General features: G+C 32.5%; 1 long non-coding RNA gene across 1 annotated transcript; it reads left to right on the forward strand.

The window, feature by feature from the left end:
* Window positions 1-6,304: 6,304 nt before the first annotated feature.
* Window positions 6,305-6,888, forward strand: LOC139907459 (uncharacterized). Its single transcript, XR_011784125.1, has 2 exons — window positions 6,305-6,575; window positions 6,641-6,888. It is a non-coding gene; the product is annotated as an uncharacterized lncRNA (long non-coding RNA).
* Window positions 6,889-12,584: the final 5,696 nt, after the last annotated feature.

A 12,584-nucleotide genomic window follows, 5' to 3' on the forward strand; every position in this document is an offset into this window, starting at 1 on the left:
TTGTACATGTGAAATGATAATGATAAAAACAAAAAAAGATAGATATGAAGCTTGTAAGTTTTTTCGAAAAAAATTGTTTTTTGTTCATAATTAAGGATTTTTTGAAATTTTTAATCCTAAAATTGTTATTTTTTGGATTTCCTTGCAAGAAAATTCCAAAAACCAAACCCTCCGCCATACAAAATAAAATCCGGCAGGCATCCCTGTCACTGAACCTTGCTTTGTAAGGGGGTACTTGGGTTAAATAAATACTTAAAAGTGGTACATAACTAAAAAAAGGTTTAGATTTCCTAGTTTAGTATACTGTTGATAAATTACCTCTGCCATTTTAATTTTGAGAGGTCAAGGTAATAAAAAACGTAAAAAAGGCATAATCAACTATAACTTTAGAACAAATCTAGATACATATCTCCATATGATTTTTAGCAGAGGTTTTGTCTTGTACGAAGTTTCCATTTTAGTTTGTTAATTAGTTTGTTTTCTAATCACCAGGATTACGGAAAAAGTAAGTTATCAATATTGATCAAACTTGGTTTAAAGATTGTATATGGTCACACCAAGAGGTCATTAAGTTTTGAAAGGTGAAGGTCAAAGATCAAGTAATAAAAAAGATAAAAAGGTATAATCGAACATAACTTTTGAAAAAAATGAGATATATAACCAGATAACCAGGGGCGTGTGTAAGATTATATTTTAGGGGGAAAGGGTCTTTGTACATTTTTTGAAAAAAAAAAAAAAAATCTTTGTAAAAAAATTTGAAAATTAATTTCTTTCAATAAAATAAAAAACTTTCAAAAATCTACAACTGTTAACATAAAAGGATGTATTTTTGGAAAAAAATTAAACTTAAAATATTAAAGTTGGTGGAAAAAATTATCCAAAAAATCCACAGTTCTTCGTATAAAATTAAGCTTTTTAGAAAATTAACTTTGTCATAAAAAGCAATTAATTGGGGGGGGCTACAGTCCCTCCAGACCACCCCTGCATACGCCCTTGATAACTCAATTTGATTTTAGACAGAGGTTTTTAGATCTACCGAGTTCTTGTTCTAGTTAAAAATATTTTGTTCCTTGTTTCTTATAATTGAAAGGGCTTGAGTTGTACTTTTGAATACTTTTCAGTTTCCCTGTCCATCAAAAATACCATATCAAAAATCAACCTTATTTGACCTCTTTTTGAGGAGCATTCTCTTATGTCATCTTCCATAAAAATAGAAAATAACCTTGCGTAAATAACAAAACATATATCCATCTAAATACTTATATTTGTAAACAAAGCTTTTTTGGAATGTTAACTCCTGCCAAAAAAATTAATGTGTTTTTAACACACATCTAATAAATTATTATTATGATATGATCCAAGTTTTAAGCTATTAAACAAAAATGTATGATTATAATCTATAGTGACTATTAATAACATAAGCAATCTTTTTGGATATTTTAGGTAAGGAGACATTAATCGTAGGGGAGATCGGATTCAGTTATGAACATCAAATAGCTAATTTTTGTATACTTTTATTCGAGAAATGGGATAAAAACTGTTTTTGAGGGATCAAAGTACACATAATGAGGACCATTATTTTTGAAAAAATACTGCCAACTTTTTTTGTTTTTCTTGTCAATGATATGTATATCATTTGAAACCCCGCTCCCACTTTTGCAAGGTTTTAGGCCCCTCCCGAACTTTAAGATGAACCCAGGGTCCATGAGTTGCTTAAAACTATGACACGGACACCATGCAGATTAAAAATCACCTACAACACTTCACAAAGCATTTAGACCCCATTCTGTATACCTTTTTTTTAAATGTTCCTTTAATTGGTTGGATGGAGTTGCATTGATTAAGTATAAGTAAACTCAAAAGACTTCAAAATTAAACCCAGGCTTGTGGGCTGATTAAGGCTATTGCAAAAACACCAAGCAGATTAAAAATCATCGACCCCGAGTCCATTTTGAAATATTTGGAGGGGGCTTAAATACTCTGTGAATTACCAGCAGTGATTCTTAACCTTTATGGAGTCCTTGCTGTAGCTTTAATCAGTTCATGGGCCGATGTTCATTTAAAGTGCATAGAGGAGGACTAAATGTTTTGCCAAGTGCTGGAGGTGGTTATTAACTTGCATGGGGTCTCTGCTGTAATATGAAACAACTCATGGGCTTGAGGTTCATTTTGAAGTATTTTGAAAAAGTTTAATTACTTTGTGAAAGTGCAGGTGGTGGTTTTTACCCTGCTTGGTAACTCTGTCGTAATCTTAATCAACACATGGATCCGGAGTTTATTTTGGTGCTTTTGGAAGTAATATATACGCTTTGTGAAGCCACGGTGGTGGTTTTTATTACATGGTGTACCTGTCGTAGTCTTAAAGTACCCATGGGCTTGGGGTATATTTTGAAGTGTTGGAAAGGGCTTAAATGCTTTATTTAGTGTCGAGTGTGGTTTTTAACCTGCTTGGTGGTCCTACCATAGAACAAATCAAGTTTTGGGACGAGGTATTGTGTTTTTGTTGGTAAAATTTTCTCAATGGCAATTTTCGGTGGACGCAAATTTGAGATATTTTAACTATCTCCTTTGTACGGATAATTACAGTTCCTGAAACTTTTCTCAAACTGTTTATTCTTCTTTATTAATATTAATTTACTAGTGGTAGTACCCGGCATTGCCCAGAGTTATTATGCCTCTTAGGTTGGACACACTTTATCTAAAAAATATGGAAGATAACTATCCAAGAAGTCCTCAACCATCAGTGAAACCCAACGTCTCCAGAGCGCTACCTGGCTCTACTTTAGCTACCCCTGTTCGATGCTACATGACCACCATTGCTTTAGAAGGAAGTTTATCTTTAAGTGTTAGCATGACAATCGTTGTACCTCTAAGACATAATATCAAGCTAGTACCATTCCATGCTAAACTAACAAAATTCTTATTGGAAAATCCTACGTATGACGATTTGCGATATCTAGCAAGTGTTGGAGATTCAATTTATAGGAACACTCCCATCGTAAATTGCATTGTAGAGATGTTTTTCAGCTTCTTGAGATTTATCCATACCAAATTACAATCAAGGCTAACAGTAAAAAGTATAAACCATTTACTAATTATCAAAACTTTGAAATTTCTGGTTTGTATTGGTAACTATTTATTTTTCAATAATACTTATATTATATAGATTACCAATGCCTTATAAGCTCCAACAAATGGAGTTATGTAAATTAATTACTGGCAAGAATTACTGCCTAGATTGTTTCAACAAGGAGGGGGGGGGGAGTATTAGCTTAGAATGGTTTGCAATTAGTTTATCTAACACAAGTTTCTTCATGTAAAGACTTGTGTATGATGATTAATTTTTGCAACTTTCAATACTTACGTGCACATCAATACTATACTAAATCACTATGACCTGTGGATTTATTTCAGGATTAGAAATGGCTCTTGAGCTACAAAAAATGGTGCACAAAATACTAAATAAAGTCAAGAAAAACTACTTAAATATTCTCAAGAACAGAGGTATTATTAGCTTTAAGCGTAGTTGTATAATCAGCCATTGCTTTCCATATCATCCATATTATGTTACAAACCTAAAAAAAAAGGGTTGAACATCCATCTTAATTATCTTAAAAAGGAGCCTTATCTTCAAACGTAAGTACCTATAGCTCTAGATCTCCACGGTGACATATTAGAAAACTACATTAAGTAAAGAATAAATGCCTTAATTGTCACACCTGGGAGTTTTAGTTTCTTAATTAATATAAGTAATTAAGAATTACAGTTTAAATACATTAATTAACTTTCCTGTTATATTTTTTAGAGGTACATACGCCATACAATAACTAAAAGTAGGATTCTACAGGCTGTTCGAATTAAGATAATTAGAGGAGATGGATTTAAATCTAAAAATAAATAAATTATTTACGTTTTGTTGCTGTATAATTATAACATAGACAAACTTATATTTACTTGATTGATTCCTAGGAAAGGTGCAAGCCAGGTTTGTGTCGTTTTTTCCTTCATTGGGAGATAAAAGGAACTACAAATGCAAAATCAAAAGACTTGTCCTCAACCCTTTGTCACATAGACGTGCAATTACAGAGATGATTACACTACACCGAATTTTAAGCATAAAGATTAACTTACCTCCCCCAACCTGGCTACTAAATAAAGACTATCTGTTTTTTTTAAGCATAGTTTCTATTACGGACCTACTATTCTTTGTGAAAAAGTACCTTTTTGCTTTCGCCAGGAAAGTGAGGCTAACCTCAAGCGATTTTTACTAAATTCTTTTTTTTCTTTCTGTGTGACACTTGTTATATTTTTTTTCTTTGTTTTTTTTTCCTCTTCACTGTCACGTTTTTTTTTATGTTTATGTCTTTTATAACTTAATATTTGTATTATAAATGCAACACTATTATTAAAAACGATAATTTTGATATTTTATTGAAGAAGTCGACATTAATAGCTGGTCAAAACAATAAAATCATTTGTGTGTATATTTTGTTTAACTTTGTATACATACTTATCATTTACGTTTATGATTAATAATTGTTTTTGTATCCATCTATTTGTTTAATTGTGCATGTTTAACTTCAATTTGTAATTTATATAATGATATATTGTTTCTTTTTGAGCTTGGAACCACAAATATATTTAGAAATACTTTACTTTGTTGTTTGAAAAGTAACACAGCGGAATATTCAATTTGGCTGACTTGCATTCATCCTTAATAAATGAGTGTTCCCTCGTTCCTAAAACAGATTAGTGAAAATTTAACAAATAAGTTTAAGATTTTTTTCATTAATAAATATCCCATGTTTAGCTGAAATGGGTTAACAGCATTCTCCCCCCTTAGACAATGTTTTTTTTTTGTTTTTTTCAGATTCAGAGTTGCTACCAAATATCTAAAATAGTTTGTCTCACATTCAATCCAATTTGTTTAACTTTCGGTCCATATGAGATGCATTTTTAATATGATTAAAACTGACGTACATCTCCTTCGTCCACTCAAAGATTGCACCTTTGGTCGACAATTCATGAAGTGGAGCAACCTCAGTAGAGAGATTGGGAACGAAGTGAGTGTTGTATTTAATCATACCTGGTAAGGATTTGACTTCCATACATGATGACGATACAGGGAACTTCAAGGCGGGACAAATAAGTTCCGTATCCAGTGACCTCCCTTACTTTTACTAAATAAAACCATAATACGTCAGTTTGTTCTTTTGTATGCTACACTTCTGTCCTTTCAGAGGAGCACCAGCCTTGGCAATCTAACGATACACTTCCTCCGATGTCTTAAGGTGTTCGTTTATTGACTTTGAAAAGATGATGACGTCCTCAATGTAGAACTTTACCCCTGGGATTCCCTAATAAAGCTTCTCTAGCGCCACTTACGCAATAGCTGACGCAAGTCAATAGTGTAGTACATTGTCCAATGCGTACTGCTCATAGCAGTGGGCGAAGTCCATACTACGAAAAATGGCTAGACCCGGCAAGATCTGGAAATAACTTATGAGGGTGATGGATATGTTATAAATGCTGTCCACAATGGAAGAGAGCGTGTGTGTGAAGTCAGCACAAATCCGCACTTTACCATTAGGCTTTAACAGAACGACTATAGGAAATGCCCACTCTGAAGACTGCACTCTACTAAGTGCCCCCTATCCACCATGTCCCGAAGTTCATCAGCCACGTAATCACGCAGAGGCAGAGGAACAGGGCGTGTGCGTATGTAACGCGAGTTTGTGTTCTCGTTGCGGTGGACTCTCACCTTTATGTGTTTCATCTTACAACATAATTATTCAAAAATAGCCTTGTACTTTTTTCTTAGATATTCCACCCTTTCCACATCTTCTTGTAGGGCACGGCATACATTAGGGTGGTACATCCAGAACCACTCAAAATGACTCCGCAGGACAGAGGGACTTCGACATCACCCTAATTCCCACTTCCCACTCATTTCCCTCCATCTCTGGAGGCACACTTAGGGTCTTGAACCATTGTTGCATTCCCGCTCTGGCGCAGTGTAACAACAAGGCTTTCTTTTTCGGGCAGACATTTCTCCAAAAAGTGAGGCATTTTTGTTAAATTTGTCCATCTTGGACGCCCATCGGTGGCCCCTGCCAGTGCCACTCATATCTAAGGGTTGAGATTGGCTCACCCTAGATGTCCTACGGACGTCGGCGACAGCTCTTTATCATTGGTAAAGGGTACCGTAGCACCAGCGGTCGCAAAATCGAAACTCTTTGGGTCACACCCGCATTGCGACCGGGGGTCTCGAATAATTCGGCCTTTTTCTTTCCCTCCAGTTTCTTTACATCTTCCAACATTACCATGTCCATGCACGCGTCACGGAGCTCAGCGAGCTTCAAATTGGTTAGGAGTTTTACCATCCTTCTCGCCACTTGTGATGTATTACCATTAACTTTATTGTAATAGTATTACTATCATGTCTTGTCGCCTACATGAGATGGCAGTGAGGAGTAAAGGAGACACTAGGCAACAGATAAAGATGCAAGGTGACTATATTCTCTTGAGCTCTACAAGACACTAGTTTTAACACAAATGTGTACATACACAAAAAGGTAAAACAATAAAAGTTAGATTACTAAAAGTATTGCATGAATACATCCAGTAAACATTAATTTAGATTGACCAGTCATTTAATTAAACTACATGACACTTTCTTCCCCTCCAAAGTTTCAGACTTGCTGACGGCGTAGACGGTGGTCCTGGAGACGCCCAACTGCTTGAAGTGCGCGAGTGGAAATTTGTCGATAACGATCGAGTTGCATTTTGACATTTGTCTTGGATGTAAGCTAGAACGCTCAAGTTTGTTTTTATTTATAAGTAACGGTTTATGCTCTAATATATGAAAATATGAATTAATTTCAATTACTCAACCTTAATTAATAATTGAATTAAAGTGATCAGATTTTAAAGGACAACCTGGTAGAAAAATGAAATGTCAGTTGGAAAGTATAAGGTGTTAATCAATTATTCGGAATTGTTCACAGCTTTAAAAAAAACTCATTCTAATTCAGACAATCAACGCTCAGAAAACTGATTAGACGGAAAGAAGTGGAAACATCGACAGTTGACAACAAAGCACAATGTAAATTTTTGTTTTGTTTTCTGTAAAACGGATAACTCTATTTGAAGTGAGAGGGGGAAGTCAGAAGGAAGTTTTGTCATCAACTACCCATATTTTTGTGAAATTGTGAATCTAAGTACCAGTTCAATTCTGAAGTATATATCAAGGTTTGAGTCCCAAATTGTCATAACTCACACATTACAAATATTAGTATATTTACTCTTATGTTATTCAAAAAGTATATTTTTTAATGTTAAAAAGTGAAAAAATAGAGTTTACAAGCTTAATTATCTAAAGTAAAAATTTGAAGTAGAACAATTTTATACTCAACCCTCGGTGGTAGCCGGTTCTTTTGCCTTAAATACATTTTGACACAAGAATATTTCCCCTTTACATATAAATACATTATATTTAAACGTCGTTTTTGTTAATTTTTGTTTGTAATTGATATTTACTTAGAATGTTTAATCAAATTACGTAATGTGTATTAATATATAACGCGTTAAATGGTTGTTTTCTGTAGGATTAATGAAGAAATTATGCTCTTTTTTTGTATTGGGATTGTGTGTCAATCTATGAGTCTCTTCTAACATAAATAATCTATCATGTCTTGTGATAATTAATAATTGAACAGTTATATGCACTTCTTTGTTCGAATCGTTGTCTAGTTTTTTTTATTTTTCTTATGATACTACCTTTATAAGCTGGTTTCTCTTTGGTTCAAACTCATTACATAGTGAAATTTCAATACTATTAATGTTTTGAATTTTTTTGCATAGTTTTATAATTATAAATATTTTAAGTCAAAATCTCTTTGAAACAAAATGATCCCAAAAAGACCGAAGTTTTGATTTTTCTACATGCCTTTTTGTACCTGTTTAAACATGCAATATCTCCATGAATATTTAAATTTATTTTAACTTTTATTTTTGCTGAGAACGCTTATGATGATCGAGATAATACCTTATTTTTATATATTTTTTAGAAATAAAGTACTTTTAATAAAAATATTTGTCGCTATATTTGTAATAGCAAGTTAAAATTTTGGGGAACCTCACATTTTGAACGTAGTTCAACAACATTTTTTTACTTTTTCATAACCGTACTTATTTTTTTATTTTATACGATACATTCGAAGAAAAAAAATGGGAAACATGTACAAATTTTGAGACTCTAACATCCATCGTTTATTTATCCAGGGAGGCTTTATCAATTTTCTCAAAAATTCATCAAAAACTTGTATTTTTGATACATGAGCCGAGTTTTTCCTCTGTTTTTTTATTTACTTTGTATAACTAACGTACCAATTGACGAGTTTTTCTCGTAGCACATCGCTAATGAAAATGGAAGAAGCTCATAAAGAAAAATGTAATCAAATGCTAATGATTAAGGATTACAAACATACAATATTTATATATCCAATTTAAAAACATTATCATCTAAAGTCAATAAAATAAATATATTTTACATTAAGAACTCCGTTCACAACGTAAGAGCCCATTTTCAAATTCATATTTCGACTATTTCAGACTTTGTAGCATACCCAATATATGTAGAAGATAACCACTCCCTCAGATATCCTCAGTGATACTCTCATGAGCACAATCACAATTTAATAATACTTTTAAAAAAATCATATGACGTTTTCTCTCCTCAAGAATGTAAAAGTAGTAATATGAGCTTAAAAGAGAAAATTAATATTTTTGGATGACTGGTAAGTATTGTAATCTTAAGAGTGCCCACTAATAAAAAGATTTTTTTTTTTTTTTTGTAACATAAAAGTGGTAAAATTATATTCAAATCTTAACATATACTATAAATGTATATGAATATGATATACATCAGAGACCAATAACTAAAACAAACAGTTCTGATTGTTATACATGCTCACCAGTGTCCCATAAAATTAAAAGCAATTTTCCAAAAATGTATAGCCCCCCCCCCCTCAATTTTTTTTGTATTTGATCTCAGCTACTCAAATATAACAAAAAAAAAGATATATAAAAGACAACCATAACAGGTACTGACGAGAACATAAGGTCAATTCGATGACTTGATTGTGGGGAGGACAGGGAAATTTGCATTCAAATAAACATTATGCAAAAAGTACTTATCATAATTGTATTTAAACTCGTTTTACTATTAGTAAATATATGTATGTCTGTTTTGTAAAACTTTGGTTTGTCTAATTGGAAGTATCTCTAAGTAATTCCGTAAAACGTGTTTTAACTTTACTCAGTCAACCCTACTCAATATAAAGTGATAAAGTTGAGTACATCTTTCAGAATTTATAAATAGTAGGACTTTATTTCACATATTAGGATTATTTTTACTTAATATCGTAATATATTAATGTTATTGGATATATTTTCTTTTAAGTGTTTTATTATATATTCAGGATATATCTTCTTGTATTTATGAACGCAACATAGTAGAAATTTATTTTGTTCCATATCCGCTGTTAAAATTAAATCATGAGAGTCTTTCGTAAACTTTTGAAGTATATCTCAGCCGTAACATTAACTGCTCTAAGCATTAGTATTTTTTTTTTTTTTTTTTGCTTCAATCCATAAAGATGGAGCTTCACGAAGAAAATAATCTTCAATTTTGAAACGGGAAAACAGTGTCATGCTTCTGACCGATATGAATGAACTTTTTCTTTATCTAAAATCTAATTTAACATAATGATAGATTAGTTGTTAATGAAACAATAAATAAAGTTATCACTAGATTTAAAAACATTCACGCACCAAACCAAGAATCATCAAATTATCCATTCGATGAAACATATTTTTTACTATGTCCTGAGATATTTTTTTCGACCATTTCTTCTTTAGCTTCTTGAATCAGTAGTTGATTCAGGAATAAAGACTTTATCTTTCATATTTAATTGACACCTATCTAACGCAGCTACAAAATTTGGAGTAATAAACTCTTTCTTAATCTTTTTTCGGGTTGTTATTTCATGTGAAATTAGTTTGAACTTGTTTAGATATAAATAAATAAAAAACCAGAAATCAAGCAAATTGTATATTATCTTAGAGCTCCTAGTCTTTAATTACCTTGGAAGTTAAAATCAAACAAGGTTAAAACATTTTATTAATTTGAAATTTAAAATGTAATATGTCACTGTCTTCAAATTATACTAAGACTTAATGGAATACTATTAAGTTCAATATATAAGGTATTATTTATCAATTCTGAAAATATGATCTTTACCTTGTATACACGTACGATGATACATGCACACGCCTGCAATATTTAATTAATACGACAACATTGTTATTTCTGAGATCAAAATATGTTTATGATATAAAGGGTGGAGCAGTAAAACGTGGAAATCTTCTTGTCCTAAGTCTGTGGGATGTAAATTCTGTGTAATTTGACCATTAAAAAAACCCAGAAATTTACATGGGAATCCTAACCATTTTAAGAATTTTTTTCCTGAGAACAGGATTGATGTCATGAAGTTAAATTATTTTAGGTACATGCATTGTTGACGAGGGAGAAGGAAATAAACAAGAAAATTTGCAAAAATTACTCCAACATCGATTCTCAATTCTACTCTGAGTCCAGCAAGGACTTATAACTATAACTTTCCAACAAATATTCAAAGTTACTTTCCATTTTTTGTGAGCACATACGAATGTCCAATCATGTTTTGACTATAATTGAATGTCTAGTAGAAATGAAAGGTCCCTAATCAGGAGTTCAATAATAATGAGAACAGCTGTGGTAAAGAAAATTCATTCCTCAAATTACCAAAAACGGGCAAGCTAAAAAATAACCGGATTTTATCACAAAATATATAACTTATTACCTTGTTCAGTAATTAAAAAGAATAAATTTTAAAATAGTCATGAGGCATCCAAACTTTGACAGCTGACAACAAAAACAACATGGGGTAAATTTGTTTTGTGAGGTAACATGGTTTTGTATATTTCTACTTATCACTAAACCTCGTTTAATGTCATATTGGCATTGTCATACAACCAATCATTACTAATCGAGAATTGTTGAACCCTTAACAACAGAAATATAAACTCAACCAATCAGCGTTCAGAAAACTGATAATGGGGGGGGGGATAAAAAAGTTGGCAGATGTGTGTGTCAGTTTGTGTATTGATGAAATGAAATCATTACAATAATACATATATTGTATATATGTATTAATTGGATTCTTTTGAAGAATTACATAGTATTTCTATAACATGTGTAATATTCCTAAACATACTTCAATAAATTAATAATTACAAATGATTTATTAGAAAACGCAAAAATGCAATTTGTTGTACTTATTTAAGCAATGGGAAAGATTTGATGCATGTCTGTTAGACTGTGCCGAAAAGAGAAAAGGTCGGAATTTGGCAACAAAAGATATTTTTTACTTTGCATTTTATTCATCTAATAAGGAAAATTTGAAATTTTTGAAAAATTTTTTTTTTGGGGGGGGGGGTTTGTCCACTACAGAGTCGGTTTGACATAGATGCACCCAAATCGAACACAATATTCCTACATCTTATGTCTGCCATTGTTTGACTATACAATGCATGGATAGAAAGTCTACCATCAAAACGTCAACCGACAGAACGTCGACTGACTAAACTTTAAATGTACCAAACATCGACTGACAGAAGGTCGACCGTAGAATATAGAATAAAGGGCTACTCCAAATGGTGTTGGGATATATCCCATTCAGACATTACCAGCCTTTAACATAATCCAGCAGCTCCATAAATATATAAACTACCATTGAGGGGCCCTCCCTAATCCCCTTTTACATGTTGGGGATATTTTCAGTAATTACCGTGTCCCAAAATAGGATGAAAACCACCGCTACTATTTAAGCAACCACCAAGAGACACTCACAACCCATATGTACCCCCTTTATGTTTGAGCTTTTTTTGGGACGGCCTGGCCTCAAAATGGGATTAAACCCACCGCCACTATTTAAATTTACCCCACCTCCATTTACACCCCGAAAGGGCCCCGAAATTTGAGAATTTGCTTCGAGTGTCATCTCAGTTTGAGTCCCTGTGGTACGAGAAATAGCCCAAAATTTCGAAAGATAAATGGGTGTTTGTGAGGGTTCTTTGCTATTGGTATATGTAAGGGTAGTTGGATAAATATCTCGGGCTGGAAATGTCTGGAGTAAAATGTCGTAGAAACCGTTTTTCATATTTTGAAATGAAATATTTTCAGGTCGACAATCTATCGGTCGACGTTTTTTACAGTCGACTTTTTGTACATTCGACGTTTTATCTATTCGACATTTTGTCGGTCGACGTTTTGTCTGTAGACAAATAGACCTAGTACCGACTACACAGGGTGGGGCAACATAACGTCCTTTTGGAGGAAAGCAGCTTAGCTGTCTCGCCTTCAATACTATGAATTGAACTTTTAATCAATATTATGAATTACTCAAGTGCACTTTTCTTTTTTCAGTCTATATAAATCATAAAATAAGTTTAAAATATAAAAACATAAGTGAAATTGACCA

Source organism: Lepeophtheirus salmonis, unplaced genomic scaffold, assembly GCF_016086655.4.
Source record: "Lepeophtheirus salmonis unplaced genomic scaffold, UVic_Lsal_1.4 unplaced_contig_1333_pilon, whole genome shotgun sequence".
Lineage (NCBI taxonomy): Eukaryota > Metazoa > Arthropoda > Copepoda > Siphonostomatoida > Caligidae > Lepeophtheirus > Lepeophtheirus salmonis.